Source organism: Camelus bactrianus, chromosome 11, assembly GCF_048773025.1.
Source record: "Camelus bactrianus isolate YW-2024 breed Bactrian camel chromosome 11, ASM4877302v1, whole genome shotgun sequence".
Taxonomy (NCBI): domain Eukaryota; kingdom Metazoa; phylum Chordata; class Mammalia; order Artiodactyla; family Camelidae; genus Camelus; species Camelus bactrianus.
In genome coordinates, this window is record NC_133549.1 from 48385583 (window position 1) to 48403631 (window position 18049).

General features: G+C 41.3%; 1 protein-coding gene and 1 pseudogene across 2 annotated transcripts in view; one reads left to right on the forward strand and one right to left on the reverse strand.

Annotated features, from left to right (window-relative positions):
* The window catches only part of PCGF5 (polycomb group ring finger 5), a 284658-nt gene that overhangs the window by 122643 nt on the left and 143966 nt on the right, over window positions 1-18049 (reverse strand). Inside the window, exon 3 of one of the 2 annotated variants that reach the window (XM_074373970.1) lies at window positions 15164-15219. The gene's annotated coding sequence lies outside the window, so the exon portion shown is untranslated. Of the gene's footprint in view, window positions 1-5381; window positions 5720-15163; window positions 15220-18049 lie in introns of those variants that run through there. The other variant, XM_074373969.1, reaches the window with a different exon arrangement.
* Window positions 1390-4698, forward strand: LOC123613141 (ADP-ribose pyrophosphatase, mitochondrial pseudogene; annotated as a pseudogene).

An 18049-nucleotide genomic window follows, 5' to 3' on the forward strand; every position in this document is an offset into this window, starting at 1 on the left:
AGGAGGAACCCTTTTCTCTGCTCTCCTTCCAGATTTCTTTCAAAAGTTGAGCCTTAGCATCACTTTAGGAAGAGATGGATAATTTACGATAATCCAGTTTGCTGGGTGCCACTTGTTTCCGCTTCCCAACAGAGGCTGGAGGGGTGATTCGGGATTCTTGCACTGCTGGAGCCCTGTACTCACCCTGATCCTCCCTGTCCCCACTCTGGCCTCCATAATATTCTTGATAAAATGGGAATCACACAGACAAGCTCTGACCCAAGAATAGTTCATAGTGACAGGTCAAAGTTCCTTTAGGGCTTTCTCATGGTTGGGAGCAGAATTTTCTCTGTGTTGAGCTCTGTTTGTTTTTCTGCCTCAGACATTGCTGCCTCAGAAGACAATTTAGGAAAGAGAATCTCCCCAGTGGCTTCCCAGCAAATAATTCTTTTGGTCTCTATTATGGTATTTCATTCCCTTCCCTTAGGGCACCTTTTGCACCATGATCATCAAATGGTCTGATTTAAGTCTGCTTCCCTTTGATGATGCTAAAAACAAAACAAAACCCCTCATTACTGGTTTCGATGTTCCTTTCCAGGTGCTCCAAGAATTCTCCTTTGGCCCACTCTCTTTCTGCACTTACTTGACACACCATGCCTCCCCTGCTCCCTTGCCTTCCTCAAGTGTCTCTTGCCCTCAAGCATCTGGTTGTTTATATTTGAACATCTGGTCTTTTTGATTCATAGCATTTGACCTTGGCCTTCCAATAATGAGATTTTCATAGATCCTAGAATAAGACAATGTTAAAGCCAGAAGGACTTTTGTAGATAACAGAGGCCATCTGATTCCTTTTAGAATGAAGAATCAAGACTCAGGGAAGCCAAGTGTCAGATGCAAAGCTACACAGCCTAGGATGGGGAGAAGGTAGAATCAGACCCAAGCCTTCTGCTTCATTTATTTCTTGTGAGTTAGATTATGATACCTGGTAATAATAATATGAGGAATTTACAAATGTCTTCTTCCAAAATGTTTAAGTTTTCGTATCAGTGGTCTTCCTAATATATTTCCGAGAGACTCAGGGGAATAGGAATTCCATGATTGAAAAAAAATGCGGCCATAAGAAGACACTATTTACAGAGCTCAGACCATGTCCTTTAATGATCATCTTTCTTTTCTAGTGGCACTTTGTACAGTGCACACACAAATTCTCAACAATGATGATGATGGTGGTGGTGGTGGTGGTGGTGGTGGTGGTGGTTCATGATGACCAGGTCTCATATTTCTCTGCTTTCAGTCCTTCTCTACCATTTTGTTCTCTATAGTCCCAACTATTTCTGGGTTTCAAGCTTTCAGGAAGCCTAGCTCCTTTAGTTTAGAGTTCTTTATGAGGGTGATGAGTAGGTATTCAGTAGTTGCCTTCCACGGAGATGCTGCTGCTGCTGATGATGACGACTTCAAGTGGTTAGAGATCTACCCCCAAGCATATACACATATTTTGAAACTTTTCTAAACTTGAGGAAGTGTGTTCTTAAAATAATGCCAGCTATTGCATAATAGAAGCATTCTCTGGTCCAGTAGTTTGGAAAATACTAGATGAAACAGAATTAAACTGTTTAGGGTCGATTTGTTTTGTTTTTACTGGAATTCACAGGGTCTTTAAAACGCTATGTAAGTCTTGTTATTGTTTGCTTTTTGAGGGGGAGGTAATTAGGTTTCTTCATTGAGTTCCACTTGGAGGAGGTAATGGGGATTGAACTCAGGACCTCTTGGGTGCTGAACATGCACTCTACCACTTGAGCTATACCCTTCCCCCAAAACACTATGTAAATCTTAAATTCCTAAAGGAGGGTGGTAAAATAGGTGGAATTTCCCAAATATATTTGATTAATCAAATCATTTATTCCTTGAACATCTTTCTCATGGGAGCGGTATAACACAGAACAAACTTTGGGAAATGTTAAATACCCTTTGGGTTTCAATTAGAGTGGACAGTACGGCATTTGTTCTAAAACTATCTGTTTCAAATGTTCAGATACCTTTCCGTAGGTCCTTAGATATAATGACTTAGCCTGTGCCTCTTCTTCTCATATCATTTCAGGACTTAGATGCTGTTATTTCTCAGCCTGAATTTCTCCAGACAGAGAAATCATAGGTTATTTAACTCTGACCTCCTATGTGAGCCACTCAATTCCCATGATCATTTCAACTGTCCTGTTCTAATCGACAGTTTTCAAGGCGCACCGTCAAAAAGTTAATGACAACTAGCATTTCTGAATATGTATGATGGGCCAGTTATTATGCTAACGGCTTTATATACTTAATTGTCGCCACAATTCTATGGAATTTCTATTTCCATTTTACACCTAAGGGAACTGAAGTGAGCTTAAGCAATTTAAGTAACTTTGCTGGAGAAGATCTCAGTTAAGAAAGGCAAGCTGGGGCTGGTAGAGTATAGCTCAGTGGCAGAGTATATGCTTAGAGTGTATGCTTAGCATGCACGAGGTCCTGGGTTCAAACCCCAGTACCTCCTAAAAAAACCAAAAGCTGAGGAGGAGGGAAAGCTGGGATCTGAACCTGATTGTGTTCAACTCTTAAGGATTACTGCACACTGCCCTTCCCATGTCAGTTCTGTTTTTTAATGTATGTGTTGCCTCCTCAGTCAGAATCCTTTAAGAGCAGAGGCCATGAGGTCCAGACTTCAGTACAATCTTCTGTGCTTGACAGCTCCTGGCATGCTGTAACCGTTACTCCATTGAATATAAAGCTTGTGCAGCTCATCTAAGCCATTCAGCTAGTAAATGATGGGCCTGAGATTTGGACCCGTCTCCCACACCGCGCACATCACTGCTCATGGATTTCTCACCAAGACCATGCTGGGTGCCCCAAGTGAGCTCTCTCCTTTGAGGTCACCCTCACCAGGCTTTTGAGCCTCCCAAACAGTTTTGTTCCCCACAGCCTCCAACACATTCATTCTGCCTTCTCCCAAACAGACAGTGGTCCTAGTCCCGGTGAACTAAATCTACCCGTAAGGCTGAATACCCTGCTAAGCAAGAAAGCACTTTTGTTGTTGTCGTGTGCTCATTTTGTTGGTGGTATTTGGAGGATGTTCTCAACCCCAGCACTTCACCTTTGGAATCCCTTACCAGACGTTGAAATCTTTTACTGTAAAATACTGACGCGACGATGGCCCGAAGGGGGCGCTTCGCTGGAGTCGTGGTGCGTCTCCCCACCCCACGCGGCCCAGCTGCACCGTTGGCCACACATTCAAAGCAAGGCGCCCTGCAAGCGCGGTTGGAAGCGCCACTCCTGAAGCGCCCGCGGAAATCCCCGCTGGCCGCTGGGCGATGGATGGCTGGACACTGCCTGGCAAAGGCTTTGAAGACCGTGTCTCTCTCTCTGTGGCCTTGGCCTCCGTGGCAGTCAAGCCTAGCAGCTGCCCAGACATCTCTGTGGGCTGGAGCCCATTTTCATCACGTGGGTTTCCTCCAGACTTCACCATGTCAGTTTCAGATGGCGCTGCCGACACCCCCCACAAGAAGGCCAGGACATCTCCGTACCCTGGCTCTACAGTAGAAAGAACTGCAGTCCCCGACGAGAAAGTGAGCTGGCTGGTTGAGCGGCCAGAGCACAAGCTGTCGAGTACACTTCTGGCTCTGTCTTGGCAACACCCTGGTGGGCAGATCCCCCTGCCGGGGAAAGGAACTTCTCTCTTAAATTTAACGAAAAGGATGGGCATGTTGAAAGAAGGAGCCGGACCGGTTTGTATGAGGTTGAAAACGGTAGACCCAGAAATCCTGCAGGTCAGACAGGGCTGGTTGGCAGAGGGCTCCTGGGGCGTTGGGGTCCCAATCAGGCTGCAGATCCCATCTTAACCAGGTGGAAAAACGATGGCAAGGGAAATAAAGTTATCCACCCGGTTTCTGGGAGAAACATCCTGCAATTTGTGGCCATCAAAAGGAAAGACTGTGGAGAATGGGCCATCCCTGGGGGGATGGTGGATCCCGGAGAGAAGATTAGTAGCACACTGAAGAGGGAATTTGGTGAGGAAGCCATGAACTCCCTACAGAAATCCAGAACAGAAGCACAGGAATTGGAGAAACAGCTGCACAAACTATTCAGCCAGGAACACTTTGTGGTCTATAAAGGCTACGTGGATGACCCCCGAAACACGGATGATGCATGGATGGAGACAGAGGTTGTGAATTACCATGAGGAGACAGGGGAGGTAATGGCTCATCTTCCTTTGGAAGCTGGCGATGATGCCAAGAAAGTGAGATGGGTGGACATTAATGATAAAATCAAACTTTATGCCAGCCACTCCCAATTTATTCAGCTTGTGGCTGAGAAACGAGGTGCCCACTGGAGGGAAGACGTGTCTCCTGACTGCCATGGATAGAGGTGTGGAGTCTCACGTAAGCCAAAGGCCTTCAAATGAATACAAGTAGATAAGAAGCAAACAGCCCAGAACTCCCAATGAACAGGACAGGGAGGGTTACTTCTTTTGGTGATTATTTCCAAAACTGTTCACAGGATGGAGGCTTTGTATTAGGAATAATATTGGACTAATTTGGGGGAATGGAAACAGATTTCTTGGCTTTCCAACTGGAAGAAGAGGAATATAGTCACCCATTGTATATGCTGTAACTATAGCTTTAACCCAATTATACAACAAATGCTCTTTGAAGAATTATAGGTAAAACAAAGATAACTTCTTACCAACCATGGCCTCTACTTTCCATCCAGCTTGCATTTGTCAATTCTTTCTTTCTCCTGATGTATTTGACTGTGGCTTCATCTAATGTATAATCTGATTTTTTGGATAACATTTGTTTTTCAAATTTAGCTTTATGGCATCTTGTGTTTGCTGCTTTCAAGTACAGAAGCTCTCTGATTATTCTTGTTTTTAGAACCTTCAGTTTTAAGGGAAAAGTTCCATCTCTATTTTAGTCCATAAGGATCAAGTACTTATGAACCAGAAAAAAAAAATGCAGTGACAAAATGAGCTTAATAGCCAGCCCTCCCTCTGGTTGTCAGAACTATTCCATCTGAACAGAATGGACTAAACTCAGGACACCAGTTTCCTCTCAAATCAGAAGATGAGAGCCTCATCTCAGAAGACCCGAAAAATGCCAGTTTCTATCATGAAGAAGTCTCTATCAGGCGATGTAGGTAATCACAGCCTAATAAAAATATAATTCACAGCTAATTTTTTCTCCATTTAAAAAACCCAAACATATAAAGTGTTTATAATCAGTTTGCAAACAGAGATAGGCACTGATAATCTCATAAGAAAACATTTAATAATAATAGCTAACACTTATATCCCACACACTCTTTTAAGTGCCTTATGTATAGTGACTTATTTATTCCTAAGGATCACCCTATATGGAGGGTACTCTTACCTTACAGGTTGGTTCCCCAGGGAGCAAGCTCTGAGCTGGTGATGAACACTGCAAGATGTTTCTCCCAGAGTGGTCTTGAGATCGGCTCTGGGGAAGTGAGGAGAAGGAAACAGGATCGGGTAGGGTGAGGCACTGAGGTGGAAGCCCGATGAAGTCTGCAGTCAGCCCCATTTGGGGCTCTGGGGCTCAGAAGGCTCTTCTAGCTCTTCTGATTCGGGGGAGGATTCAGGCCTTTATCTTCCTTGTGAATTAGTCATTGCAGGTGGGCTGCCCCGGAAGGAGGTGTGACCTTGGGAGAGAGGTCATTAGCCAAGGTGATGCCCAAGGAGGGCTAACAGGTGAATGCCATCTTCTGCTAACACTCCCAGCAGCTGAGGGGGGGAATCTGGGGAAGGAAAGGGGCAAGCATCACAGGGTCTACCCCACATGATTCCTTGTTTTACATATGATATAACCGAGGCACAGGGAAGTTATGGGACATAAACCAAGTTCTACAACCAGAGTGGTGGAGGCGGGATTAGAGCACAGGTTCTTGGGCTCAACAGTCCAGCCCCTTGACCACAACACCATAGTCCCTCCAGTAGTTACTGCCTCTCGTCTCCAGGTTCCCTGTGCCCTGTTCCTTTAAAAGGAAGAGAAAGGAAGTCACCATTATATCTCTTCCCACAGGCACCTTTGGTCAGAGTTCCCTTTCTTAAACCTGAAGGACACGAGCAGGATTTCATTTGTTTTTCTTGTGAAAGCTGTTGTATTTACACAGGTGATGACAATTGTAAAAAGGCTCACCCATGGATGCCCACCATTGTTCATGCTCATGAAAAAATTTAATTCATTGCTTTTTTTTGTTAATTCTATAACCACTTGTTTTAAGGATGGAGCCACGTGCTCTATATATTCTTCTCAGCTCAGTAAGTTTTCCAGGTGAGATGTCTCTGTCTTTATTTAATAATTGAGGCACCTGGTTGGTCTAACATATTTTGAGTGTTCCTAAACCTGCTTCATTATTTCTTTCTTCAAAATGTTAAGCTCCTGGAAATCAATACATTTACACATACTGCCCCATAATCCTGAAACCTGAAAAACCTGAAATAATGCAAAAACCTGAACTAATGAAGCTCTAATGTCTCAAATTCAATGTATGCAGAACAGAATTCTTGATTTTTTTCCCCCAAGAAAACTGTTTCCATCACTCTTCCAAGGTAACTGGCACCCAGATCTATCCAAGTTGCACAAGAGAACAAGGAATTATCCTAGATTCCTTGCTTTGCCTCTCCTCCCACGTTCAGTTCATCAGCAGAACTTAGCTTGACCTCCAACACAATGCATCTGGAATCATTCACTGTTTTCTATCTTCAGTAGCTGCCCTAATTAAGCCACCACCCTCCTTCTCTGGACTATGGCAGTTGCCTCCTAGCAGGCCTCCCTCCTTCCATTCTTGTTCTCCTGCAGGTCATTTTCCCCTAAAAATGAAACGATGTTTTTAAGAACGTCAGTCTTGTCCCAGCCCTGCTTTATGGACTATGCTCTAGTCTGACCTGGCCATATCCCACACTGGCTAGTCTAGCTTTTCTCTTCCTGGCATTCTTCATATTTGCTTCTGCCCCAGGGCCTTTGCTTTGCTTTTCCTTGCCTCGAATGGCCCTTCCATATTGTCACAAAGTCAGCTCCTGGGTCAGGCAGATCTCATTCACATGACAGTTCCAAAAAGAGAGTTTTCCTGGCCACATCATCTAAAGTAGCTCACCCAATCTGTTTTTACTCATTCACACTGTTTTATTTGCCACATAGTATTGAGCACCAGCTGAAATTATCCTGTATATTTCTGTCTACTTACAAGAGCGTCCAGTGATTTTTCTGTCTTGCTGACTGCTATAACCCTAATGTCTAGAATAGTGTCTGGTATGTCAATGAATTATTTGCTCTGTTAATAGTTTTTTATATACTGTGCCCCCTCTCTTAAAAAATTATAAATGTGATCACAGTACCCTTGGCCTAACTTTCTTATTTAAAAAGATTTTTATCTTGAAATAATTTTAGACCTAGAAAAAAGTTGCAAAAATAGTACACAGAGTTCCTGTATAATCCTTCCCCCAGCTTCTACAAATGTTGAAATTTATTTACATGGTACAGTTATTGAAACCTAAAAATTAACATTGATTTGATACTTTTTACTATTAGCTGATCTACAGAGCTTATTCAAAATTTGCAAATTATTCCACTAATATCCTTTTTCTGTACTAGAATCCAAGGATTCCACATTTTATTTAATTGCCATGTCTCCTTTATTTCCTCCAATCTTGGAAAGTTCCTCAATTTTTTTTTTTTTGTCTTTTATGATCTTGATACTTTTCTAGGTACTGGCCAGTATTTTTTACCAGAATGTTCCACAATTTGGATTACTCTGACATTTTCTCATGAGTAGATTGACGTTGTACATTTTTGGTATGAATATTGTAGATGTGATATTGTTTGGGTAAGCTTTTATATTGAAAAAGTTAAGGTAAAATTTTCAATGTAATCATGACTAGATAGTCAACAGTATACGCTATGTTTTAAAATGTGACTGTGGAATTCCAACCACCTTGTACTACTTGTGACCAGTATTTTTATATCTTTATGTATTTTTTTGTGTACACACACACACACACACACACACACCCACTGACTATATGTATTCTAACCCTCCCACCCCTTCTCTGTAAGAGATGCTGACCAGGAAGTTCTGAATTTCATTCACTATCCTCTCTATCATTTTTCTTCAAGTTCATGAGATGACACTTGAATGCTACATTATCCCACTGTATCAGTTAACTATTTCCACCAGAAAAAAAAAATTCTGCAAACAATTCCAAAACATAGTGGCTGAAAACAGAAATATCTAGCTTGTAACTCTGAAGGGTAACAACTCAGGCTGGGTTTGACTGGGTGGTTTTTCTGGTCACGACAGGGCTCATGTCTGGGAACTTGGCTGGCTTTTGGCTAATCTAGGACAGCCTCGGGATGATTCAAGACAATCTACCCTGCACCATGTCTCTGATCTATCAAGCTAATCTAAGCATGTTCTCATGGCAATGACAGCGGAGCAAAGGTCAAACGGAAACATGCAAGGGTTCTTGAGTCCCAGGCTCAGCACTGGCACCACGTCACTTCCCTGCATTCTATTAGAAACAGCAAGTAATAAGGTCAACCCAGAATTGATGGGTGGGGAAATAACTCTACCTCTTCAGAGGAGGAAAGTAGAAAGTCACTTGCAAAGGGCTTGGATACAGGGAGGTGGGAAGAACTGAGGCCATTTGAGCACTCAGTGATCCAACATCTATTGTGCCTTTGTTTTCCAAACTGTTTTATTGCGATGGAATTTGCATACCATCCAGCTCACCCATTTAAAATGTACAATTCAATGGTTTTTTTTTTAAACTATATTCACAAGGTTGTGCAACCATCACTGCAATCACTTTTAGAACATCTTTATCACTCCATTCGGAAGCCGTGGGGTAGCAGAACTCTATTACGATTTCTTTTTATTGGAGCCAAAGAATGTATCTTAATCATATTCACATCCCCAGTGTCTAGTACAGTGTTTTTGATCCGCAGTAGGTGCTCAGTAAATGTCTGCCCGAAAGAACTGAAGAGATAACAGGTTTTGCCTGCTCAGCACTGCAGTTTACCTATTAACACATCGCAGGCTTCTAGATTAAGTCCAAAAGTATTTTGTTTTGGTGCAAGTTTCTGCCACTCTCTATACCTGGCAATGGCTGAGCAATTGTTCCCTTTGATGAATCATTTCCAGGTACTCTCAGCATGCTGCTGAACTTTCTCTTTTCTTGTTATCGAGGTCTTTATTGAATGGGATGACAAACTGTTGAAAGAAAACTATGGGTAATTACAAAATAATAGGGTAGTGAGGTTTGCTTCATCATTTGCTTTAAGTTTGGTCCACATGGTCCCTGTGCACGTCCCTTGTCCTTTCTGTCTGGTGACAGCAGTAACAGGTACATTTACTCTGTGCCAGGCATTGTGCATGCAGTATTGCCCATGCTTCTTACCAAGGCCATGAAGCCAAGACAGATCTATCTGTGCCACTTCAAACTAGCAGCTTTTCGAGAGCACAGGCTTTTCTCTCCTTTTTCAGCATCCACTATGGCCACATACGTATTTCATAAAATCCCAAGTGAAATATAAAAGCTAAAAAACATTTTCTCCTTTATTATTAAAAAATGTAGAGTGAAGCAAGGAGCCAAATAAAAAGAAAAGCCATTTTCTTCAGCTCTGATGAGTTTCCTAATGCTGAAGTTTACATATGGCAGTATACTTTCTAGGTGAGAAAAATTCCGCCTTTTGGGAGTTCTTGAAAGGTTTTGATGGTATATACTTTAAAAATGGAAGCTTGTCAAGACTTTCCTCATGGTTATGCATTATGGGAATGCTAAAATCACATTTCAGTATGGTATGTTTTGTTCTTGGACTTGTCACTAACTAGCTGTAGGAACTTGGGCAAGTGGCTTCACCTATCCAGATTTTCTTGTGGCTTATCATTCTATAAGCGTTCAATTGACAGATGTTTGCAATACTTCTATATTTATGCTACTGGAAAGGGTACACAGACTTACCCATTTATAATTACTATATATTTACAAAAAGCAAACTTTCCAAAACAGGGATGGGGATTTATATATGGAAGAAATCTGAATCCTGTTGACTAAAATTTCTTTTTTAAGAAAATAGTTTAAGAAAATTGGTATGTTAGCTATCTGTTTCTAATTAGCAATGTTACCTCAACTATACAGCTTAAAATGACACACATATATTATGTCACAGTTTCTGTGGATCAGGAATCTGAGCACAACGTAGCTGCCTTAGGGTATCAAAAGGGACTGACTGGGGCTCCTGTCTTATCTGAGGCTTGACTGAGGAAAGAGTCGCTTCCAAACCCATGTAGTTGTTGGCATTTAATTTGCTTCCAGTTTTGCACTGAAGGCCTCAGTCTCTTGCTGGCTCTTAATTGGAGGCTGCCCTCAGTTGCTGCCGCCCGGCCGTCTTCACAGGTCAGCTCACAATAAACAACTTGCTTCTCCAAAGTCAACAAGAGAGAGTTTCCTTGCAAAAATGGGTTTCAGTATTAGGTAACGGAGTCAAGTCCATGTATCCATGTACATCCTGTCACATTTGCTATATTCCATTGGTTAGAAGCAAACCACGGGTCTCACTGCTCAAGGGGAGAGGAGCACACACGGCATGCACACCCAGCAGCTGGGATCATGGGGACCACCCTAGAGTGTACTGGCCACAGTTGGAAAAGCCCAAAACGTATGTGAGCAATAGAGCAGGATTAAATTCCAGGAGCCACTCTATCCCCGAGACATGCACACATATAAATCTTGCAACCAGGGAAGCATCCTGCTGCTCTGTTGTTCTCCACCTAGCAGACCTTTGTCTCTGCTTTCTCTCGCCAGCCCAACCCACAGTCCAATCCACCAATAAGATACCAAACACGACCTGCTCTCCATTTCCACTGTTTTCCTGCCATTCCCACTTACCACTGTCTTTTCCCAGACATCAACCACATCTCTCAAATGGCCTTCTGGGGCCCACTTTTGCCCTCCTTTATGGTCCACTCCTCATACGGCAGCCGGGTGCTTTTCTTAAAGCGTAAATCAGCATTTTCTCCTGCTTAAAGTCTTCCATTAGCTTTCTACTGAATGGAAGTAAAGTCCAAACTCCTTTATCTGGCCCATAGGATCCACATAAACTGATCTCTGCCTGTCTTTCTAACCTCATCTGTCCTATTACATTTCTCTTTATACACATCTGCATTGTTTAATTTGTAATAATGACATCTATTTTTTATTTCATAATCCAAAAATACTTTAAGGTAAATAAAATTAGTATTAGTAAATAAGCTAACAAAGAATATAATATCACTTGACCAGGGTAAAGTAAGTTTTAATAAAGCTAAGCATTTGAGGCTAAATTTTTTTTGAATGAATAAAAGATTAGTTAGCAGTTATGGCTTTATGGGTGATCCACTGCATCATGTATAAGATAATTTGATCCAAAATGAGATATCCTGAAACATGATAATTTGAAACCAAAATGAAAATTTGGTATTACAGAGCAAATTAAAGAGAAAAATTAAAACAAAGAAACAAAAAAACACCAAAAATAAAATGAGATATCCTAAACTGGATTAACTTCTAAGATAATATAAAATCCCAGTTTATACTACTAATATATACTGAAGCAGGTTTATCTATAAAGTGGTGAGTTTTAATATTTTGGGAGGAGGCAAGCAAAATTTATTATGTAGGCAGCTTACTAACTGAGCTTAATCAAAATTTAAAGTTATAAAATCATGTCCATAATAAAATCTAAAAGTAAAAGTTAATATTCTTACATTTTTTAGTAGTTAAAACCAGGAAGATTCACATTCTAATTAACTGTGTCCAAATTATTCACTTATCATAGGCTAGTCAAGCACCTGGGTGTGTTTATCCAGGTAAGATACAGTGGAAGAACACAGCCCCAAGAGAGAGACTGCCTGGAACTGAATCTGAATTTTACAGCTCGGTAGCTGAGTGACACATTCAGTATATTCAAACGTTCTGAACCTCAGTTTCCTCATAAGCAAACAGGGATAACAGTACCTACCTCTCAGGGTAATTTCAAGGAGTAAATAATAAATGTATTTATTGGCACACTGTAGGTACTCAGTACGTGTTCTTTTCTTTTTCCCCCACCACTGCTTGGCTAACCAACCCAAAAGTACTGTAAAATGATCCACATTCTATTTCTATTCCCATTATGTTAGACCTAGGATCAACTTGGGCAGAAGAAAAGAATCAGAAAAAGTATCATAAAGGCAGAATCATCAAGACTTGTCTGACAGAGGAAGAATGAGGCAGAAGCCACACCTGTGACGTAGATTTCAGTTGGAAGGGGTTATTTACATGGGTTACAAGGAATTAGTGTTTGTTTGTGATCAGGTACATAAGTAAATCATGGGAAATGATAGGACACTTTTTGTTAAGTGATATTATTTACTCATTGAATAAGCTATGCTGCTGTTCCCCTCACTCCCTGCATTTTGAATATAATGAATATTCATTTGAAACAGAAAAATCTGTGTGGTTGTTCAGGGTATTTTAGAAAAATTCACTGTCAAGTATTGAACGTAATGCAAATTCATTACTTATATTTCTCACCAGAAGTAGTTGTTTTATGAGATGAGTATTATTTCACTATTATTTCATTTCCAGAGCAACAGGGCTTTGGCTTTTCTCAGATTAGTTTTGGGAGAAATGACATTGCAGTTACTTGCAATCTAATGAAGAAAATTCTTTTATGGCTTCTCACTTTGGGATGCTGTTAGATTGCGTTGGCATGGTGCAGGGAGAATCTTATATTTATAAGTTCTGCAAACTCTTGGTGGTTTTAATGTTGTCATAGGTTCTAAAATATCACTGTGTAATTTTTAATATGGAAAGGTGCCGTTTCATTAAGTTAGCTTGACTTGGTTAATAATCTATCAAAACAAACTCAATGAAAATTCTTTCACTTTCTTTTTTAATCCTGAAAGCAGCAGCTTACTTCTTGGTTAACCATGGTGTGAGATCATAGAAAACATGTATTGGTTTCTGCCCCCCAGTTCCTGGCACAGAGTTCCTAAAACCCTTGTAATTTCCTTAGTGATTAGAGCACGAGGGGCATCTTTTGTTCTAATGAGGTGACCCTGGGTGAGCTCCTGGCTGGGGACTGGTCACCAGAAAGACTAAGCTATGATTAGAAGATTGGAATGTTCAGCTCCACCCCTCATCCCCCAGAGAGGAGAGAGGGGCTGGAAGTAGAATTCATAATGGATTACGTGTATGTGAGGAAGCCTCCATAAAATCCTGACAGTATGGGGTTTGGGAAGCTTCCAGGTGGGTAAACACATCCACATTGGGAGCATGATGCCCCCAGCCTCTGTGAGGATAAAAGCTCCTGTGCTCAGGACCCTCCCAGACCTCCCTATATATCTCTTCATCTGGCTGTTCATCTGCAGCCTTCATCATGTCCTTTAATATACATAAGAAAGTGTTTCCCAAGTTCTGTGAGCCACTCTAGCAAATTAATCACACCCAAAGAGAGAGTCATTGCAACATCCTATGTATAGCCAGGTGGTCAGAGGCACAGGTGATAGTCAGGGCTTTTAATTGGCCTCTGAAGTGTGTATGTGAGGACGGGGTAGGATAGGGAACAGTCTTGTGGGACTGAGCCCTTCACCTGCGGGATCCGAGCTACCTGCCAATAGACGGTGTCAGAACTGAGTTCAACTGTAGGACACCCAGCTGGTGTTGGAGAGAATTGCCTAGTGTGGGGGAAAAACCTCCACATATTTAGTGACCACAAGTGCAGTGTTTTGTGCCAACAGTCAAGGAGAATCACAGGGAAGAAACACACAGTAGGGAAGAACTGGGTTTTCCCCTTCAAAGGAAGTAGACTAAACTGTGTACATGTGGACGCTCAGATTCTCTCTTCCATTTGGGTTTCCTAAGGAGTAGGGTGACCAATTGTCCCAGTTTGCTCAGGACTGTCCTGGTTTTAGCCCTGAAAGTGCCATGTCCTCAGAACCCTCCAAGCCCCAGGCAAACCAGGATGGTTGTCACTCAATCAGGTTTGCTAGGCAAAAATGTTTCTTCCCAGGCATTAGGGTTCCAGTAATGAGCAATACACACACTGTCCCTGCCCTCATGGAGCTTAGAAACAGACAACTAATCCACTCACATCACATGGAAACAGTCAGGCCGTGTCCATCATGACTCTATTTGCATGAGGGTCTCTATTCCTGGCATAAATGGGGAAGGCACTTTGAAGCTGATAGATTCTCGGGTCCCTGGGTCATAGAGCTCAATAGAGAGAGGGAGAGTTTCTGGGATCAGCATGCCTCCAGGAAGGCAGAGCATTTACTGTGAGGAGGAAAAATGTATTTATGAGCACTCAATACACGTGGTGATGACTCTTAAGACGTCTCTCCCACCTCCATCCCCACTCCGCAGAGCTTTTACCAAGTCCTGCTCCTGAGGGCTAAGCAAAAGAGACAGGTCATCATAAGTGCTGAAAGCTAACTGGAACTGACCACTTTCTCAGACCTCAGAGACTGGATAAAAATATTGTCGCAGCCTCTAGAGCTTTTCCAGTGCTGCCAGTAATGGCAGTAGAGCCCAGCACCCAAGGCGCTGTCAGGCGCAGCCACAGTGTTGGAGTGCAGTGGGGTCTGGGCATGCGTTATTCGAGGCAGTGCAGCTCGACAGCAGCCGGAGAGCCCACAAGGAGGGTGTCCGCTGGGAAGTGCAGGGTGTCAGACACGACCTCTTGAGGTGGATGGACACAAATGTCCTTGCACTTATCCCCCGAGCCTCTCAGATGCCAAGCCTGGTGTAGTTCAGGGAAACAAGGTCTACGCGGAGAGCTGACAGAGACCCTGAAGGCACAGTCACCTTCAGTAACACAGCAATAGCAACAGGAGTTCCTGCCTCCCTGCTCTGCGCTCCCAAAGCGCTTCGTTAGTGCCAGTCAGAGCTGCTCACGTCAGCCTTTGTCTCCTCCACTGGAATGGACTCTTGGAAGGTCAGAGACCACTGTGCGCCTTTTACATCACCCTTCATATTTGTATCCCCATAGCACTTATTCCAGTGTGTGTTCAACACCCATTTACTGAACTGAATGATGGACGTGAGCTGACATTTCATAATAAGAAGGGAAGCTAACAAAAGTAGATCAAATGGTAATAGCCAAGGACTTACCATCATTAGAAGGATCTATACAAATTGTCACAATTCTTCTTGAATCTGGATCAGATCTAGAAATAAAGAGGTTGGGAGAATACAAATTATTTCCGTGAAAAGTTAGTCTTTAAGTCCACAGGAAAGAAATATATTGGCTTTTGTCCTGAGTGGTGATCAGGAATAGCTCCAGCGAGTAGCTGGGGGTGAGCTGTTACATAACAGTGACAGCATGATTGAGCTCAGACTCTAGAGAGGAAAAGGAAGGAAAAAAATCCATCAAGATACTTATTTTTAAAAAGAAAATAAGACTAAATTGCTAGATGGAAATAAATACCTGTAGTTCATTTTAAAAATAATACAAAGAATTCTAAAGTACCTTCTTAAGAAATGAATGTCACCAATTTTACAAATTAGATGTTGGAGGAAAAATCCTATGTTGTTCACTAGAGCAGCAAGCGAAATCACTAGAGGTAAAGGGTTTCATGGGAGAAGGGAAACATTCCACAAATGACAGAAACAGGAAAGCGTATAACTTCTGTCAGATCAAATTCATATCAAAAATTAGTCAGAAATTTGAGGAGCACACAGAACAGGGAGTGCCGTTTTAGTATGAGCCATCTCTGAGCGACTAGGACTCTAGGAAATAAGTCACTCCAGCTGCAAGATCAAGGAGTACTGAATCAAGCATAAACTATTTGGGGAAATGATTCTGGAAGGAGAGATCATGCCTGAAAAATGAATCCTCAAGGGGTCCCGTATGTCTATAGAGAATGGTGTCTCTATGGAAGTGGGTGATATTGACAGTTATCAGCCTTTCAGTCAATTCCACACCACAGGCTACCCTGATGTTAAGATTTCATGAAACTGAGGCAACATTTAGTCACAGGCAGATGTCTTTGAGGCAGAAAACATATAAAGGTTAATAAGTATGGAAGGAAATTCTACTCAACATCTTTATGAATGACCTGGAAAGGCAAAACCTACAAATTTTCAAATAACACTAAGCTCCTCTTGAGAAGTGGACTGAAGATATTCTTCAGTCATGCCATTGTGACTGGCACCAGAAATGCCACCATGAACACCACCCAGGAACTTCAGTGTGTGGGCAACAGTCAGACCAGACATGTGGATAAAAAAAATCTGGTTCATACTTTAAAGATGTTGGGTCTCTACCTTAAAGATGTTATGCCCTGCTAGTAAACTATGATCAAAGAAGACCTACAAATTGAGTTATCCTAGACCAGTGGTTCTCAAACCTTTCGGTCCCAGGACCAAAAAATTAAAATTTATTGAGGACTCCAGTGAGCTACTTATTAGTTTATTTTAAAATTACAATAAACTCATTACATGTTAATATAAATTAAAAAATTAGCTGTATTTCCCAAAATTAAAAATTGCTGAGAAGAATGGAATTGCTTTTATATTTTTGGAAATCTCTTTAATGAATGATTTAGGAGAAAAGAGTAGGTGATTATATTTGCTTCTGTATTCAAGCTGTTGTGATGCTGTTTTGATTGAAGTAGGTGAAGAGAATCTGGTCTCTGACAGATATATATTTAGAATTGGAGTATATTTTCATAGCCTTTTTTAGGTAACTGGATATTTTTTGATATTACACTAAAACTCGCCAAATGGTAGTTTGTTAGAGGTTAGTTGCATTGTGGAATCTGAAACCATATTATCTTTTCATGTTCTGTTATATTAAAAATCCAGTAGTTTACCTTGTACTTTTTTTTCATTTAAACCCATGCATAACTTGTGTAACATAGTGAATTATTTGTTTGGAAATTATTAATTGACTGAGTTCTGTAGATCTCCCAAATGTTGATTTTTCACTCTACAATATAAAGAAACCACATTTGTTAATATCACCACAGCTCTCAGCAGAAAAGTCTTTAGGCATCAAGAAGCTGTCCAGTTCTCAGTGAGGGATACAAGTTTTCCAAAATGCTAATTTTGGCAAGAAAATGCAAATTTTATCATTGGCAACACATACTGTCAGTTTTATTTCTTTGAAGTGACAGGTTCACTTCACTCATTTTGGAGAAAATATCTGCCAAATACTATAGCCATATCTGCCAGGCATCCTTCCAGGGAAACTGGTGTTCCAAGAAAAAAGCAACACGTGTAGCTCACAGTTTGATCGCATGAGTGCTTTTCCTTAAGACAACGTTCGTATTTACAATGCAGCAGAAGTTATTTACGTGGTTCTCATTTTGTCCCCAAGTTAGTAAAAAGACGTATTCTCGAGGGTTAACACTTAATAAAATTAATAATTTTTACTGCATTATCAAGAACATTCTTCAGTGAAATTGGCTTCTTGTTTTTAACTGTGTGTGCACGGTGATGAGAACGACTACCAGAGCTAAGGTGACAGAAGTTTTACCTGCCATTGCTTTTGTACCATCACTGCTAACCCAGCACAGTAACAAATGCAAGTAATTTCTCAGTATTATTATGCAAGTATTTTGTGTTGCTGACCCTCTGAGAGGGTCTCAGAGACACCAGGACTTGGGCACCCCACTTTGAGAGCCACATTCTTAGGCCGATCCCTGAATACATTGTCTCACCTTTGATGACCAAGAAAGTGTTCTCTCTCATCAGCCTAATATTGGAAATTAAATACAAAGTATTTCATTGAAAAAATTAAATATGTTTCTCTAAAAACGATACTCTGTAGCTGAAGCACCTTTCTTTGCATATAAGGAAGATCATTTGGAGATTAGTGACTATTATTATCATTATTCAAGGTTGGAGGAACCACATATAAGAGAAGACCAAGATAATTAGGATCTTACTTTGGAAAGAGAGACAGTTTGTCTAAAGTTTAAAAAGTCACGATTTAATTTGATTGGTATTTATCAAGCACCTGTAGAGTTTTATGTGTCTTGTAAAGAGGTATAA